The sequence below is a fragment of the Myxocyprinus asiaticus genome, chromosome 25 (assembly GCF_019703515.2).
Source record: "Myxocyprinus asiaticus isolate MX2 ecotype Aquarium Trade chromosome 25, UBuf_Myxa_2, whole genome shotgun sequence".
Taxonomy (NCBI): domain Eukaryota; kingdom Metazoa; phylum Chordata; class Actinopteri; order Cypriniformes; family Catostomidae; genus Myxocyprinus; species Myxocyprinus asiaticus.
In genome coordinates this window covers 20815887-20834418 of record NC_059368.1, presented here as the reverse complement: position 1 = coordinate 20834418, position 18532 = coordinate 20815887, and the positions used below count along the sequence as shown (strand labels likewise).

The following is an 18532-nucleotide window of genomic DNA, read 5'->3' as shown; positions in this document are numbered from 1 at the left end:
TTGAATCACGGTTACAATAAGACACTTACTGTGGAAGTGAATATGGCCAATCCTTAAATGCTAAAATGCACATCCATTCCCAAGTCTAGCCACAAGATGTAAACATTACACGTTAACATGATTTATATGATTTAAGTGAGATAAAATCACTAACTAACAAAATCAAGTTTTATCTAATACAGGGGCTACATGCTTTTGTTGTCATGACAACAAAGTTGTAATGTCGGATCTAACCTTACAGATAGGTTTGGATAGCAAATTTATCTCACTAAAATGAACTAACCAGTATAGTCTTTGCGTCTTGTAGTTATACTTTTGAAACAGTCACTATTTAAGTGATTATGGACTGGCCCATACACCTCAATTGTAAATGCCTTACTGATTTTTTTTTTTTTTTTTTTTTTTTAAATAAAAGAGGTAATAGTCTAAATATTTTTTTGTTGAGATCAACATTATGTCACAAATGCTGTCAACTGAGCTTTGGGTGTCCTGTCAACCCAGAACACTTTAATTTTACACAAGTAGCCTAATTTTCCAACAATGTTTAAGTTGTTCAAGTCCAAACATAACTGCTGTCATTATTTAATTACTTTATAATTGATTTAAATACCAAAGTGTATCACAGATTCTGTTTTAAAATGATTTAGACTTTTGGCTATCTGTGTTTGGGACAACAAGGTACAATTTGGGTTGTGCAAGAAAAACCTCAACAATTTGCATGCAAATAATTACCTCTATAGCAATCTAAAAAGTTGACCACCTTGAAAGTCATTGTACAATTTGCACGTGGCTTATTTTAACACAAACAAACACAAAATCTGTGATTCTTACTGTATGGCACATTACTAGAGCTCACAAATACAGCAAAGGCATAATTTTTTTTTTTTTTAAAACAAGACAAACACTTCTGAAGTGATGAGTGTAATGCAGTCCATATAATGGAGCCAAACGTTTTTCATCATGCCATTTCATTTACTTGAGAACAGTACACTCACACACAAGGTACTGTTCAGTTCCTGACAGTTAACCTTGTGCTGACAACAACTAACAACTAGTAGTCGACCGATATATATCGCAGAGGCCGATAAATCGGTCGATATTCTGACTTTTTTAATTATCGCATCAGCCGATAAATTTTCCCCTTTGGCCAATTTGTTTCTTGAGGGTGCCGAGTATCACCTGCTTGCATGTGAAGTGACTGAGACATGTTAATGACCATTCATGGTTCGTTTTGTTACATGCCATCGTGTTACTACAATAATAGACCGGTGTGCAACACAGTCTCATTTAAACGGTCCGCATATCAGAGCCACGGCAGACACTTGCCTGTTTCATTCTCCCTCTCTCCTCAACAGTTCCCTGTAACTTTTAAATGTCTTGTCTAATGATAAAAAGGCAAATATCAATCAAACTAATATAAATCTTCCTCTGAAGCACGTATTCTAACGGTCTCTCCTCAACAGTTCCCTGTCACTTTTCTAATAATAAAACGCAAATATAAATAAACCTTCTATTATATACAGTTTGCAAATATGCAGATATCTAATTTAAACAGATGTATTTCACGAACCTCATGAAAATCCAGAGTTTTCTTCCCGTCCAGCGCTCATCTAATATCTTCCTCTAAAGCACATATTCTATCAGCCAGAATCAAAACTTCAGGATCAGGATCAAAAGTTCCTCTTATTCACAAATCATGATGACAATCCAAGCAGGCGATCCAGGCCGTTTAAACTGTCAGGAGATTGAGGCTCGCGCTGGATCCCCATGAGCGAGTGAGTGCAACCAAAGTCTTTCTAGCAAGTCAGTCCACTGTCGGCCATGTTTGGAATGCTCTCGGGAGGCTTTTTCTAGTCATGACGGTGCAGCTCCCATCTACTTGAATGGGGAAATCTCCAAAACGGTCGGTCAAGATTACGATCAAAGAACATATTTCAAATCAGCAGTAAATCTGACAACACTGGTATCATAAATGGGGCTTCTTTACCTCAGACTAGGCTAAAAAACGCAATTTTCCAGCTTTCATAGCTAATGCGGATGCGCGTTCTCGAGTTGATTGACAGGCGATGTCTGTATCTAAAAGGTGATTGGCTCTTTTACCTGTAAGGCGGGACTTCCTATCTACATCCGTTGACCGTTGGCTGCAGTTGAGCGTTCTAATTTCTCCCATTCATTTTAATAGAAGTGGCCTGTCTCTGCTAAATATTCTCTGGTGCAACTTCAAGGTAAAAGTGCTTCACGTGTGCTATATGTAAATGTCTTATTCACTATGCGCTGTATGTACAATTGGTTTGATTCTGTATTTTTTGAGAAAATGCGATTGCTAATGTGGACATGCCATCTATGGTTGCTGGACTACTGTATGTACTGTTATTTAGTTCTTCCTAATATATTAGCAATTTCTTCATGTGCAAATAAATTACTAAAATTTGATGACTAAAAAGAAATCAGAAGAATCTGCTATCTATCATTTAAAACACAATATAATTTTTTTAGATTCTTTTTTACAAAGTTAAAGTTTAGTGTGAAATTGAGTAAATATAGTGCTAAATAAGAAGGTTTTTTATTTTTAGAAATTTTATGTTTATGTTATTTACTACATTAAATTGTGTTATATATCGGCATTGCATCGGCCACCCTGCATTCTGGATATCGGCATCGGCAATTAAAAAACCCATATCGGTCAGTCACTACTAACAGCTACCACATGTGAGCGATCTCTGACTAAACCAGCTCTCTTACACAAGCACAAACAAACACACACACACACACATACACACACACACACACACACACACACGTTGGTGCGGCTATCCTTATGAGGACTCTCCATAGACATAATGATTTTTATACTGTAAGAACTATAGATTCTATCCCCTAAACCTAACCCTCACAAAAAACGTTCTGCATTTTTACATTTAAAAAAAAAAAAGCAAAAAATTGTTTAGTATGATTTTAAAGCTATTTGAATTATGGGGACACTAAAAATGTCCTCATAAACCACGTTTATAGCATAATACCCTTGTAATTACCAATTTCTAACCTAAAAAAAATGCCCTCGTAAACCACCCAAATCCGCCCACACACACACACACACACACACACACACACACACACACACACACACACACACACACACACATTCAGAGCACATATGTCATCCCAGTTGACAAGTGCTGTCATTTAGGAACTTGAAAGAATGATTTGAGGTATTGTGTGTGCTTGTCTGTGCGTCAAGAAGCCTACACACATACTAAACAGTGTTGAAACACTGACAACGCACAAACTGATGTGCCAAGATCAATATCACCAAGCATCCACTTAAAAAAAGACAGGACGCCTGCGCGTTAAAAATGCTGGGCATGATGTGCTTCAGACTAACAAAAAACACTACAATATCAAATGCGAGTGCTTGCTTATTTTGAGGGACGATGCCAATGTTTCAAAGCTATGAATAGCTTTAATTATGTACTCTTTCTAGTATATCTCTATCTAAAAAGCCAATTCATTTCCATATAATTTTTTTTTGCCCTATGTATGTCTGTGTTCTCACTATACACTAGCAAATGACAGTGGCATGGGAAACATTCCCTAAGATATTTTAGTAGATAAGGAAGAAACCTTGGGAAGAACCAAGGCTCCTCAGGCTGGCACATATGCATGATGTAAGACAGATGCAATCAAGCCACATATTTATGATAATATTGACCAATATGTTGTTTAACTGAATGATTTATTGACTTACTAGAATAGGAATCCATGCTATATGCAAATATTAACATCCCTGACCTTACACAAACTCATCTTTTTTTTTTACCATGACATTTGTCTGTATTGTGTCGGCACTTACAGTACACCAAGAGAAAATCCTTGTATATCTTATAGTTGGAAAGTCAAGTTCTAAAGTTCATGCAGACAAGCGGCACCAGGGAGAGTGCAACAATCTGCATGACTGAATCATTCTGAAGAGAGGGACTAAAGAGGCTTCTGCAGTAAACGAGAAAGCACAAAGTGGAGATTGGGATTTTTCCACCAATCTGCATGTAACAAAAGGTGAAAATAACAAAGCTGAATACAATTTCTCAGTTAAATGTGATAACTGGTAGCTTATGCTTTTGAATTTCAGCTGTTCACTTTACATTCATCATAATTTAAAATGTCATTAACAATTTTTAAGAGTTTACTTTGGAGTTACACACTAATACTAATCTGCCGCCGAATGTTTCCCGATCCCAGTCTTCCAGTCACTCGCGCCAACATCTCTGTTAATGCTATGATTCAAACTACTGTACAATCCTTCATTTTATTCCTTCTTTCCGTTCAACATCTTTGCATATGTCATTACCTCATGAAAAGGCTAATAATTATGCAAAATGCAAATTGCTTCTCTTAACAAATGATAACTCCCTTAGGGCAGGGCATGAGATAGCAATGTGTCCGTTTACCTGCACAAAGGATGAATTGTTCAGCGTAATATCTGCTTTTATGCTGTAAACTTATTTTCCAGCACTCAATCAAGTGTTGTGTGGCTGAATTCACCAAGAATTACATACTTTTCAGATCGTGGGGTCACAGTCAAATAAATAATAATAATAATAATAATAATAATAATAAAAAATGTTGATAAGCCAAGTACCTTCTTAACCCACATTATTTAATTATAGTCATTTTTCAGCTATTTCTATTTATCCTGTCCCAGAATTTAAGGAAACATGTACTGCTTTTCTTTTTTAAGAAGGCTAATACTCTAAGCCCAGGTTTAATTCCGCCATCACTTTTTGGAGCCACTTGCCAAGGATGACACATTTATTGGGTTATCTCTTTTCAAAATTTTGTGAGTCATACTCAAATAAGAGCAACAACACAAATTGTTTGCCATAAATAGACTATGAGAAGTGGCATATCCCAAATGCCCAGTGCATGTTTAAAGTGCCAACACAACTTGCAAACTTACAATGTTTGTAATATTCTTGATGGGGCATTAATAATAAAGTGGTTTTAATTGTACTTTTGTTTTTTGTTTTTTTATAAATAAATACATTTGAAATAAACACTGTTAAAAACGAATAGTTGTTGATGTTTCAATCTCCATAAAAAAAGTGACAATTAGTCTATTGGGGAGAAGAAGAAAAAAACCTTATTACATTTTTTTTTTTTTTTTTTTACAGTTCTGCATTTCACCATCTCTGAAAAAGCTTGTAGGAAAACATGTCGCTACAAACTTCTCTAAATTGCATCTGTATTCCAGTCTTTGAAAGACTTTTATCTTTCATAATTAATCATCTGTGCACTAGTTTCATAGATGCTGTCATTTAGATAAATCAAAACCATGTTTTTAACGAGATGTTATGTTGTTGAATAAAGCTCTGTTTGTTGGTAGTGATGTCCGTCATTGCAGGTGACGAGTGGAATGATTTACACCAGCAATTTTCTGTGTGTGTCTGTGCAAGTGAGACCGTTTGCATCCTCTAGACACCCGATTAGCAAAAAGGGAAGGTAAGCTGAATTTTACACAAAGTCTCCTACAGTGCAACTACTGCCTTGTTAAAAAAGTTATCAGAAAGGATTAATTAGCTACACTTCCCCAAAGACGTATCATCTTTCACTGTGTCATTCAGTCCTGCATTCTTTTCAGTGTTTGCCATGTTATATCCATCTACAAACACACATACAATGTCAAATTCTCTCCTAGATGACATTTTCATACCACTTTAAGCACAAGTGAACACAAAACACGATACACACTGCAACTTTCCCAGTTCAATACCTCTATAAATAGCTAGAGCTATGCACTAATCCTAATGCAAACACAAAGCTTACGCCAATCACTCCCTACTAACACTGTGTGCAAACAGCACACCTGATCTGAGTAAATACGCTTCTCCTTTCTGCAAATGCACAAAAACACATTCACAAACAGACTCAAAGAGAAACATACTAATTGCTCATAGGTAACGGAAGGGTGAACACAGAACACTACTAAGACTAAATACCACAGACTTTATTTTGTATTTATTAATGACATTTTAACTACTTAAACATAGAAGGAAACAGGCCAAAAGAGGAATTAATTTAAGAAGATGGTGAGAACTTTAAAGTTCCTCCGATACAAGCCACATTCCATTTTTTTTTCTCTTAAAACTACACACTGTGTGGAAGTTATTTGGTTCCATATCTCAGCTTTAACAAGTCCCCTGTCTTCTACTTTTTAAACATACAATCTACACATGGTCTAATGCGACTAATTGTTTCACTATTCCACAATATGTTCCATTTGTGGTTAATTGATAATAACCGCAAGGTTTAACTTGCACAAACATCAACATGCAAAGTACACTGTTCTCTTTTTGATGTAAAGCTGTGGCAGCACACTGACGCTGAAGCAACATTATGGTTTATGGCTTTTCTTTAGCTAATCCTGTCATCACCAAACAATATGCTAAAGGCAAGGTCCTAAAAGGACACCCATAATAGCAAGCGTTCACATGCAAATAAACTCTTTTCAATCTCTATTGTGCATCCACACAGAGTACCTGAAACTGGTCAATCCCACCTGAATAATTCAGTGTTATTTTATTGTTATAACTATACATTTCAATATATTATTTATGTGTGTCTAAAAGGTGCTGCCTAGTAGGTTTTCCATTTTAATATTACAGATATGATAAATTAATTATTAGACTTAGAGATTCTATTCTGACACATATATCTTTTTACAGAAAAAACGTGCAAAGAATCACTAGTTCTCTTTAAAGAGATGTTATGAATAGCACAGAAATATTTCAAATAAAATATTATTTTCTAATAACTACACTTAACTATTTCAATGGACATAATGGATATCCAATTACTGCTTTGAAGATACCTAAAAATATTAAAAATAAAATTCACATTTACATTATTTACATTAAATACTTTAAATTATGTATTAATTGTATTAAAGATTTAAAAATGTATTTAAAGTGTTACTCTCAAACAAAACAGCCCTCTGCTGACCCCTGTGTGTAATAACTGGAAACCAAGCATGTGTGTGCGCATATGAGTTTCCTCTGTTTATATATGGCAGAAAGAGTGGCAAAGTGTGGTGAATAAAAAATGTAAACTACAATCAGAAAATAGCAGTGATCTACCACTTCATTAGCGGGCACTGATTGAAATACCTATCCTTAATGAACACTCCCTGTTAACACACTCACTTACACATTACAAGTTATGCCTAAACTGAAATGACTATTTAATTAAATTGAGCTTGTTTATTTTTACACATAGCAATCCTGATTGCGGCTGTCATAGTATGACTGCAGTCTATACATATGAACAGCTCTCCCTTACTCTTAGTGTCTATGCTTAAAGCACATTTGATTTTTCCCGTTGAAGACCCATTGCAACACACCAGCACTGAACATCATCATGACAGTGAACGTTTCTGCTGTTATCTGTCATCACAGAAGACGAGCTTCATGATGGGACACCCAGAACACCTCCCTTTCACATTTAAATGAATGTCTGTCTTTTTCCAATGTTTCTCAGTGAGTTTCCACCTGAATGATTTAGTTCCACATTACTGCAGCTGCTGTATTGAACTGTTTGTGTTTAGTGTAGGCCCGCAGGTGCTGTTTGCTTCTTTCCATCCTAGTGGCTTATACCAAAATGAACAGTTAACGCTCATTTAGACATATTACTCTAATATTCTACTGTAAATTATCATTACTAAGCAAATCAATGGCATTACCAAAAAAAAACAGAACAGGCGAATATAAATGCCTTTACTTAATAAATGTCCCTGATCTTATGATGGACAATACATTAATGAATGTTATTCTAAAAAAGTTTCAATAATCTTTCAGCAAAAGATAATACTGTAACTTCTTCCATCTCTGAATTGACTTTTTGGTTTTTTTGATGTAACCAAGGCCATGCAAGTGGGGGGAAAAGTAATACTAACCATTATTATACCACAGTTGGTTCTGGTCCTCTAATCTGATTGGACAAGTGTTGTTCAAAGAGTGCTGATATTTAGTATAACAGCCCTGGGAAACTTTCCTGTATGTATCACTCCGCTTGTCTGCGTCTATGGTGGTCCAAACAAACTATCAGTCTTTGCGATGCTTGACGACATGCGATAGTTGATCTTGCTTTGGCTTCATTTTGGAACCATTTTCATTAGCAGAGCAAAAATAGACAAAATAACTGGTCATACTGTGTCTAAACAAGTTACTCAATATTAAACTGCAATTTACAGCCTAAATAAATAACACAGTCCATCCTTTGTAATCCAATCTAATTCCAATAGATAAAATCAAGCCCTGAGTTACATTATTTCCTACTGAATATTCTGTTTCACTTTTGTTGAAATATTCTGAATATTCTGTTTAAAGACAAACGAGTTGTGAATGCCATTTCATTTAGTCTTAAATAGTTGGTCATACTAGTACTTCAAAAAGACCCAGCTTCATTTTAAATGACTGTTTCTTGGTGTGGTTGTTAAGTATTGAAGGAATAGTTAACCCCAAAATTTATATTCGGTCATCATTTACTCACCAACATGTTGTTCCAAACCCAAATAACTTACTGTCTTCCATGAAACACAAAAAGGAGATGTTAGGAAGCATGTTAGTCTCAGTCACCATTCACTTTTATCTTTCATCCTTTTTTTTCCATGCTAATGAAAGCGAATGGTGACTGAAACTAACATGGGTGAACCATTCCTTTAATGACACTGTTGTTTGTCTTTGATACCCAGTTATTCCATCATCTTCCTCTCTCCCTTCCTCTCCTTCACTTTAACTGCTGTTTGTGCTTGTTTCCCATAAATTACCCTGTGGAGCACCCACATATATGTTCACACACACCATCTAATGGCCAACTCTCTGATTAACATCCTCCTGACCTCATCCCAGATGACTAGACATTATGGGTGTGGGTAAAGGAACAGAGAGTGAAAGAGCCTCACAGTCTTCTGTATTTGGTTAAGAGTTTATTCCTTTCCAAAGTATTACTAGATGGGGTCACTTGTTCACCTCACAGACACTGTGAAAGAAACCCAAGTCATTATGAAACAGTTTGAAACTGTGTGTGTGTGTGTCATCGGTCCAGCAGGGAAGTTTAAGAGTCAACAGACAAAAAGGATCTCTGTGTTTGGGAAAAAGAACAGTACAGATGGTCACCAATGTAAGTTGTTTTAGGCCCTGTTTACAGCTGGTATTAAATTATTTTTTGGGCGATCCATTTGAAATACAGGTGTGAACTGATTCTACTGTAAAAATTGAGTGATTTGTCCACTTAAATGGATAGTTCACCTAGAAACAAAAATTCTCTCATCATTTACTCACCTTCATGCCATCCCAGATGTGAATGACTTTCTGTCTTCTGCTTAACACAAATGAAGATTTTTAGAAGAATATCTCAGCTCTGTAGGTCCATACAATGCAAGTGAATAGTGACCAAAAAATATTAGCTCCAAAAATCACATAAAGACAGCATAAAAGTAATCCATAAGTGGCCAGTGGTTTAATCCATGGTAATCCTTCAGTAACGATCTAAACGGTTCTGGGTGAGAACAGATTAAAACATAACTCTTTTTTTTCACGATAAATCTTGACATCAGCACAATCATGATTTCAAGCTCGATTACACTTCCTACAGCACCATCTTGGGCTCTGTATGCATCAAGCACTAGGAATTGTAATCGAGCTTGAAACCATGATCAAGCCTAGAGACTGCAACTGCAAGTCTTATAGTGAAAAAAAAAAATAGATATATTTTAGTCTATTCACACGCAACACCGATTAGATTGCTTCAGAGAACTTTGATTTAACCACTGAAGTTGTATGGATTACTTCTATGCTGCATTTATGTGCTTTTTGGAGCTTCGAAGTTCTGGTCACCATTCACTTGCATTGTATGGACCTACAGAGCTGAGACATTCTTCTAAAAATCTTTGTTTGTGTTCAGCAGAAGAAAGTTATACATATATGGGATGGCATGAGGGTGAGAAAAAGATGAGAGAATTTTCATTTTTGGGTGAACTAATCCGAAGGTGGTTGTGAATGCTTTCGACCACATAGCACTTGTAGTGTAAATGCTCATGAGTTCAGTTGCATTCAGACAACAGCAACGGATCCTCTGCTCACCTGTCAATCAACCACTGCGATAAAACAAGGGTTTTAAACCGACTTTAAAATTCAATTACCATCCAATTATTAAACTATAAAAAAGCACATACACAAGACTTCACAGAACTTGTTTAGTATGCCTGACTTCAATATACAGTGACATAGATCATGTGCAACATGCAAATAAGAGGCACAGTTAATACAGGCACTCCACTAAAATAAATGAGGAATGAGCAAAGATTAAAATTAAAAGTATAATTGTAAGAAACAGTGCTGTTTTTTTGTGGGGTTTTTTTCTTCTCTTCTTTGGCTTTTTGCGCTTTATCATCATATAGCAACATACTGACATAGTGAGTGTTGTATTTAACCATGAAATCAGAGAACCTCCCCTTGAAATCCAGGGTCACAGGAGATGCATTTGAGACGTATGTTACTGCTGGTCTTTTAAGCAGGGAAGAAAAGAGATAAAAAGAGAGAGAGCATGTTTACCTTGACATGACTCTGTGCTCCCAGGTTGTATATTTCTGTAGGTTTTACTTCACTGATGATCTTAACCAAGCATGTGCTGTCAGTCAAGTCACCATTGTGCAACTTCATGTCTAGTAAACACAGACATACAGTAAATAGAAAAATGTACTGGCACAAACAAAAGAATGAATTTCAGTCCCTTTCAATTTCACATAAAGCAATATGATTTTCTTTTTTACTATACTGTAAGGCTAGTGGAAAGATATAGATAGAGTTTATTCTCCAGACCTGCTAAGAAACAAAAAAAATCACATAAGCTTACTCTCTCTCTTCAACACATGCACTCAAGTTTAAAGACAAGTGTCACCTTAGCATGACCTACCAGACCCCATTGCTTTGCTCAAGAAAACAGAATACACAGAGATCATAATCATGTCTATGATGTTCATAACATGATAGACATGAATAAGTTCATAAACATTCACAGCAATTACTGACTGATAGAATTATGGCAGCCACCCATCACCAACTCAACTGGAAGAAACAAGCAGAGTCTGTTTCTGGATTTTTGTGCAGAAATGCTTTAAATTTCATTCTGTTTAATTCTTGTATTCCTACATTATTTACCTTTCAAAACCAGACACAGACTATGAAGGTTTAGACTACAATTATAAAGAAAAATGACTCATTGATAAATACTGAATGAAGAACTTACAACTATTAGAGGATCCAGAGCCTAGTGATATTTGAAATGGGTTAGAGGTAAATAAGGTATTTACAATCGTAATAAACATGGTTATTTAAGTCAGGTGTGTAGGTGTAAAACTCACTTCCTTCTGTGTGCGTTTGAGGGTTATGATAGAGGTGCTCAATCCGGCCCGTGTTAAACGAACTGGACCTGCGGAGGATCCCATGAACCTGTCCAAACACCAAAACAATTCAACAAGCAGAAAAAAAGAAAAAAATGAACAGATCTAAATCAGAAGTATAAAATTATTTTTTAAAAATTGGGGTTGTATTGATACCAAAATGTAAGAGGTCAGTCCCAATACTAGTGAACTTTCACAACTCTCACTACCAATTTGGAACCCATAGCAAACACTTACCAACTAATTTGTTAATTACTGTAAGTAAACATTGTTTCTACATTCTCAAGTAACTATCCAAGACAAGTAAACATTCATTAAAAAATAAAACAAAGATACAAATTAAAAAAAGAGCTTTAAACTGTTAATAGGCCTAACAGCAGTATCATTCATAAATTGAACAAGTAATGAAATGTCTCAGCTATTTAAATTACTGGTATAGTCTTCACTTTATGATTACTTGACATAACATTCAAACTTTTTAAAGTTACTAAAGTTATCAAGCAAAGAGCAGCAAGTGGTTTTCTCTCTTTCCTGTTATTGTTGTATGATTAATATTAACGGCCCACTGCAATGCAAATCCTAACATGCAGATACGATATTCAGATACAAATCTGCTTTTTTGTCCCACTCTTTTGGTTCAGTTTAGACATAACCAAACTTTTACAGTAATACTTCACCAAGACAGGAATTTTGGAATTTTAAAGAAATAGTTCTCCCAAAAATGAAAATTCTCTCATCATTTTCTCACCCTCATGCCATCCCATATGTGTATGACTTTCTTTCATCTACTCAACTTAAATGAAGATTTTTAGAAGAATATTTCAGCTCTCTTTGTCCATTCAATGCAAGTGAATGGTGACCAAAATTCTGAAGCTCCAAAAAGCACAAAAAGGTAGCACAAATGTAATAGATACAACTCCAGCAGTACAATTTATTTCTTAAGAAGCTACATGATAAGTGTGGTTGAGAAACAGATCAATATTTAAGTACATTGTTTTACTAACAATCTCCACTTTCACTTCAACATTTTTCTTCTTTTGTATTTTGCCGATTTGCATTTTTCGTGCATATCGCCACGCAGTGGTCGGAGCTGGTCAAAGGTGGAGATTTATAGTAAAACAGGACTTAAATATTGATCTGTTTCTCACCCACATCTATCATATAACTTCTGAAGACATGGATTTAACCACTGGAGTCTTATGGATTACTTTATGCTGCCTTTATGTGCTTTTTGGAGCTTCAAAGTTTTGGCCACCATTCACTTGCTTTGTATGGATTTACAGAGCTGAGATATTCTTTAAAAATCTTAATTCGTGTTCTGTAGAAGAATGAAAGGCATACACATCTGTGATGGCATGAGGATGAGTAGATGATGAGAGAATTGTAACTATTCATTTAAAGTGAATTTGACTGTTCAGGCACATATTTGCATAAGCGCAAGCTTTTAGAAAACACATGCACATAAGCGGTGCGCATAGCAAGAAGCCACCTGTCACTCAATATTGACAGCAAGTGGAAACCAAATGAGTGGGAACTCGGTAATACCAGGACTGCAGACAGCTAGTGTCTTTATGTTTTTCATTTTAGTATCAACTTGATACCGAAGTACGAGTCCTTTTAGCATCCCTAAAGTGACAGCAATATAAACAGCCAACAATAATTCAGATTATAAAATTAATTCTAGTTCCGATCCTGGATGCTGATTCCATAAAACATTCCAGTCATGCTAAAATAGGCTACACGATAAAGTTACAGCTTTGATGTGAAACAAGTGTTCACCTGGAGACTGCTAATCACTGCATTACACCCATAGATAACATACTCTGTTATCTTGTCAAGAACTAAATTGTCTACTCTAGTTGAAGGATGTCACTTAATGAAATAATAATAAAAAATTTAAAAAAGTTTTAATGAAAATTTGTGTACTTAATATTGTTTTATTATGCAGTTACTGTTTTATAAAGTCAATAAGGCACTTGAGGTTGTGCAATATTGTGAATATGGTCACAGCTAAAGGGGTTGCAGGCACTATTCTGTGGTGGACTGTGCCTAACAACAACATTTAGCCATGACTACATTCACAATATAGCATGACCTCTCATACCTTATTGCTTAAATATACATATCATCATTTTCCTTTATGCTTATCTCATTAAGGTAGGACTTTCAAACATTAGATTAGATTATTAGATCATTTGTATACAGGCGCGACACAGTTTTGCAATAGAAGATGACAAATGTCAAAAAAAGTTTCTCGATCAAAGTGAGAATAACTTCTGATGAGTTCGTAGGATGTTTTTTCAGGGTTACATTGACTTACTCACCTCATAACCTTTAGCCAGCAGAAACTCTGCCAGGTAGGAACCATCCTGAAACCACATAGAGGGGGAATTACATAGGGTTGGGATACACACAAGCACGCAACTAAAAACACACTCACATTTACGGCAAGCACTGCCCAAGAGAATACGCAACACAATGAACGTTTCTTTCTGAATTTCACATGCAAGCCAGACCACAGCAAATACACGCCTACATTATCCAAATACACACTTTTGAATATGTACTGTACACACACACTCTCCTGTCAAGACTCGACAGAGGGCTTAACCACGGAGAACAAAATGCCCAACTCTCCTCAACAAAGCAGGCTCAATACATGGTCTGTGGGCTACATTACACACAGTAAGCTAGTAATACAAGCCCACTGTATCATCTAGGTGCATCACACACATTCAAAAGGGTTTTAATCAAGCAAACAAGGACATGCCGTCATCAGCGAAAGCCTGACAGCTCAGTGTAACCTACTGAATCTGCATGACTGTCAAAAAGCAACCCCATCGTGCCCTTAAGACTACCTTAAAGAGATAGATCAACTTAAATTGAAAATTTTTTTCCATTATTTACTCACCCTCATGTTGTTCCAAAACAGTGTGACTCTTTTTCTGGGGAAGGCAGGAAAGCAGAATGTTAGGGACTGATAGCCTCAGACACTATTTACTTTCATTGTACGGAAAAGATTAAATGAAAGTGAATGGTGACTGAGGCTAAAATTCCAGCAAACATCTTTTGTGTTCCACATATTGGAGAAAGAAATTTATATGGGTTTGGAATGACATGAGAGTGAATAAATGATGAAATCCTCATTTTTGCGTAAACTATCCCTTTAAAACATCAACAACTTTCAAGGTTTGCAGAGTCTCTCTCATTCTTATTCTAGTCTCTTTCTCATTCTCCCTTTTTCCCCTCTCAGACTTCCCGACCGCACATTCTAGAACTTTGGAACATTCCGCACCGGCCATGGCATTCCGCCCCCTGCTTCCTGCTGGGGTGATACAGGCACAGTCCCAAAGACCTTTGGGAAAAAATGAGAAAAAGAGCTCTACCAGCAGTGTGTGTGCCTGTATAGAATACATGTATATACATATATTTGACCACGGCTCTGTGAGGAAAAGATGTGCTCAAAGACACATTTCCATTTCCTTTTGACACCCTTCACTAAGCTTTTGCATACACACTGTTCAATGTGCCATATGCCTCTGACCACCTGAGGCTCAATGTCATTCTATGTGTGTGTACGTGTTTTTTTTTTTTTTTTTTTTTTTTGTGATTTGACCAACTCCAACTGCAGCGTGGACTCATAACCCTCTGTGATAAAAAGGAGCTTATTGTCACACTGAGACTGTTGTGAAACATTGCCTGTTTCCCGCAGATTACGCTCATAGACAGGAAACCTAGACGGACACGACATTCCAACCGGTCTGTGCACTGAAACACATAATCGGTCTACCTTGTAAGCCACCATCTCAACCAATCACTCTCTGCTTAATTCCACAAATTATAAACCCTTTAAAAATAAAATCACTTTTACTACTTAAAGGTATATTACACCCAAAAATACAAATTCTGTCATCATTTATTCACCTTCATGTTGTTATAAACTCATATGACTTTTAATGTATGGACAAAAGATGCACTGAAAGTGAATGGTGACTAAGGCTAACATTCTGCTAAACATCTCCTATAGTGTTCCACGGAACAGAGAAAATCACAGAAGTTTGCAACAACATGAGGGCTAGTAAATGATGACAGAATTTTCATTTTTGTGTGAACTCTCTCTTTAATTATCTAGCTTTAAATCACACCACATGTGCAAAACATCTCAGCAACGTTGGCTAATTTGGAATACCTTCCAATGCAATCATCATTATCTTTGAGCACTACAAAAAGATTAATCTGTTGCCCTTTAGATCTCTGCACTAGACACACCCACTGATTGTCGAGGGCAAACTGTGAATGTATATACGGTGAAAACCAGAGTTGTAAAGGAAAAAATGAAAACTAACCAAATAAGACCACTTAACTTCTCCAACCAAAACAGTCCGTGTGTGTATGCATCTCTGCCTCTCTGTGTGTGACGTATCATCTCTATTTGTTTACATAGTATGTCGATTTGCCAGTGTGTGAAAATAAGTCCTTTTCATTTGCCTGCGACCGCAGTAAAACATAATCTCTCTTTATCAAGCTCCAAGCCCAAATAAATGGCTCTGTGTTCCCTTATGAACCACAAGTGTGTGCAACAATTTTAATGTAATTAAGCGCAAAGAAAACATCAACAAAATGACATACAATTAAAGTGTTTTTACTCTTCATTTGTGCAGCTATGGCAACCGCTTGTCCAATAAGGGGTAAAAGTGTATAGAGTCGTTCTGCCATGACGTCAATTTGTAGACGAACACAGACAGCTTGCCGTGGGTTCTCTCTGGATTTTCCTATGGGTTTTTATATTGCCAGTTTTGGATTTTTGAATAAAATAAGCTCTTGAAGATAATTGGACGTTTTGTTCTAGAACATAAATTACATACCTCAAACATGAATTTTTAAGCTGCCGTGTGTTTTTTTGGGGGGGAATTGAGCATTCCAATTTGGAATGCCCAATTCCCACTACTTAGTAGGTCCTCGTGGTGGCGCGGATACTCACCTCAATCCGGATGGCAGAGGACAAGTCTCAGTTCCCTCCACTTCTGAGACCGTCAATCCGCACATCTTATCACGTGGCTCGCTGTGCATGACACCGCAGAGACTCCCAGCATGTGTAGGCTCATGCTATTCTTCGCGATCCACGCACAAATTACCACGCGCCCCATCGAGAGTGAGAACCCCTAATCGTGACCACGAGGAGGTTACCCCATGTGACTCTACCCTCCCTAGCAACCGGACCAATTTGGTTGCTTAGGAGACCTGGCTGGAGTCATTCAGCACGCCCTGGATTCGAACTCGCGACTCCAGGGGTGGTAGTCAGCGTCAATACTCGCTGAGCTACCCAGGCCCCGGAGCCACCATGTTTTTAAAAAATGTGTTGCTAACAAGTAGCAAAATAAGAACTACAACAAGCATGTGAGTGTACGTGCCTGACGAAACCGTAAACCTTTGTAGTACTTATTTAGCAACTTCTTAGCAACATGCTTTTTTAATATACCAGACAGCTTCAAAATTAACATTTGAGGTATGGCAGGGGGAACACATTGCTCGAAAAGGCCAATTCTCTTCCAAGTTTTTGGTCTACAACCTGAACAGCTCTATTGGCGATTAGCCAAACCACCGTGCAAAAACATTTAAACATGTTGTGAACAATTCATAAAGATACAAACAATATATACTCACAGGGCCAGCTTTATAAACATCATGCATTTCAGAACTCAAACGTAATTGAATTATTTTCAACACAAAGCAATGGTCTTTCTTCTAAATTGCTTCGGAAAGAATGCGCCTGCCAAGAACATGCATTTTTATTTTTTATTATGATATTTAACAGGGGAATACGTTGTTATAAAGCAAGTACATTCAAGCAATCATGTTTACAAGAGCTTATTCATCTATCATATTCCAACATAAATACATCAGCCGTCTTCCTTACAAACAATTTTTTTTTCAAAAGTAGATATGTCTTGTTAGCTTTTTTTATTTTCTATGTAAATTTCTCTTTGGACTTGACTGTTGTCATTTGACATGCATTTGACAGTCTAATGACGCCGTCTGCTGTTCATCCAGCAAACTACACCCAGACTTTCACTTGGTTTTCATTAGTTACGCTTGTGCTCTGCCTATGTTGAAGATGTTATCCTGAAACAAAACAGAAACTTTTCCTTTTCCTTTTTAAACATTCAAACATTATGCTGAAATTTCTTGACAACAAAGACTTTGGCAAACATATGTTGGAAGCTGGTCTTCCAGTTAATGAAACCAGTTTAGTGAGTAAAAACGTTCTGCATGCCACATCACATTTCCTGGAATTCAATTCAGCCATAGCTTTGATGTTCTGTGTACTGTAAAGTGTCGTGAATTAAAAGTTTGTCAATTAACTTTTACAACAGAGTTTAATTCATTGACTTCTTGCATTTTTAAAACAGATAATCAAAATTGTCGCCCGATAACATGTAAAACAACAAGGACATATTTAGACCACAAGTGCACATGTGGCAAGTTCCTAGTAAACATATAAAAACAAACACACAAGTTGAAAGGGGAAAAAATGTGCATGCCAACAAAAGATCAAATTCAACACACTGAGAGAACATGGGTGAGGAAAGAGTTGTTCCAACATCACTCTACAGTAAACTTAGACTCTTTGAAAAGCATTTGTGTTCAACCCCCATCTGTCTTTCACCTGCCGACAGTAAAACAACTGACAAATAAAGGCAAGGTTTGGTGAGATTCAAGCTTCCTCAATTAAGTATGGTTCCGACATACACCTGTAACAATGCCCAATAATAAGGCAATACTATAATGCCCAAAGTTTACAGACCATTAGACTGAAGAACAGACTGTGCACACATTATATTAAACAGGCACATTTGTACACAAGTACAGTTTCCATAGTTTTGCATACCTCTTTCCAAACCCTGACTTGAATATCAATCTCATTTCACTAAAGTGTGTTGAAAGGTGCTCAAGTACTTTTTCTGAGCCACCTTAAGCCAATATGACCCTTATAATGTATTATTATAATCTGCAAATACTACTACATTATTTGCATTTGTCTATTACCTGTTGTGAATGACTTGCTCCTTTACACCAGCT

The 18532-nt window shown here is 36.5% G+C and overlaps 1 pseudogene; it reads right to left on the bottom strand.

Annotated features, from left to right (window-relative positions):
* Positions 1-18532, bottom strand: part of LOC127416029 (GDP-mannose 4,6 dehydratase-like) — an 87434-nt pseudogene that overhangs the window by 65899 nt on the left and 3003 nt on the right.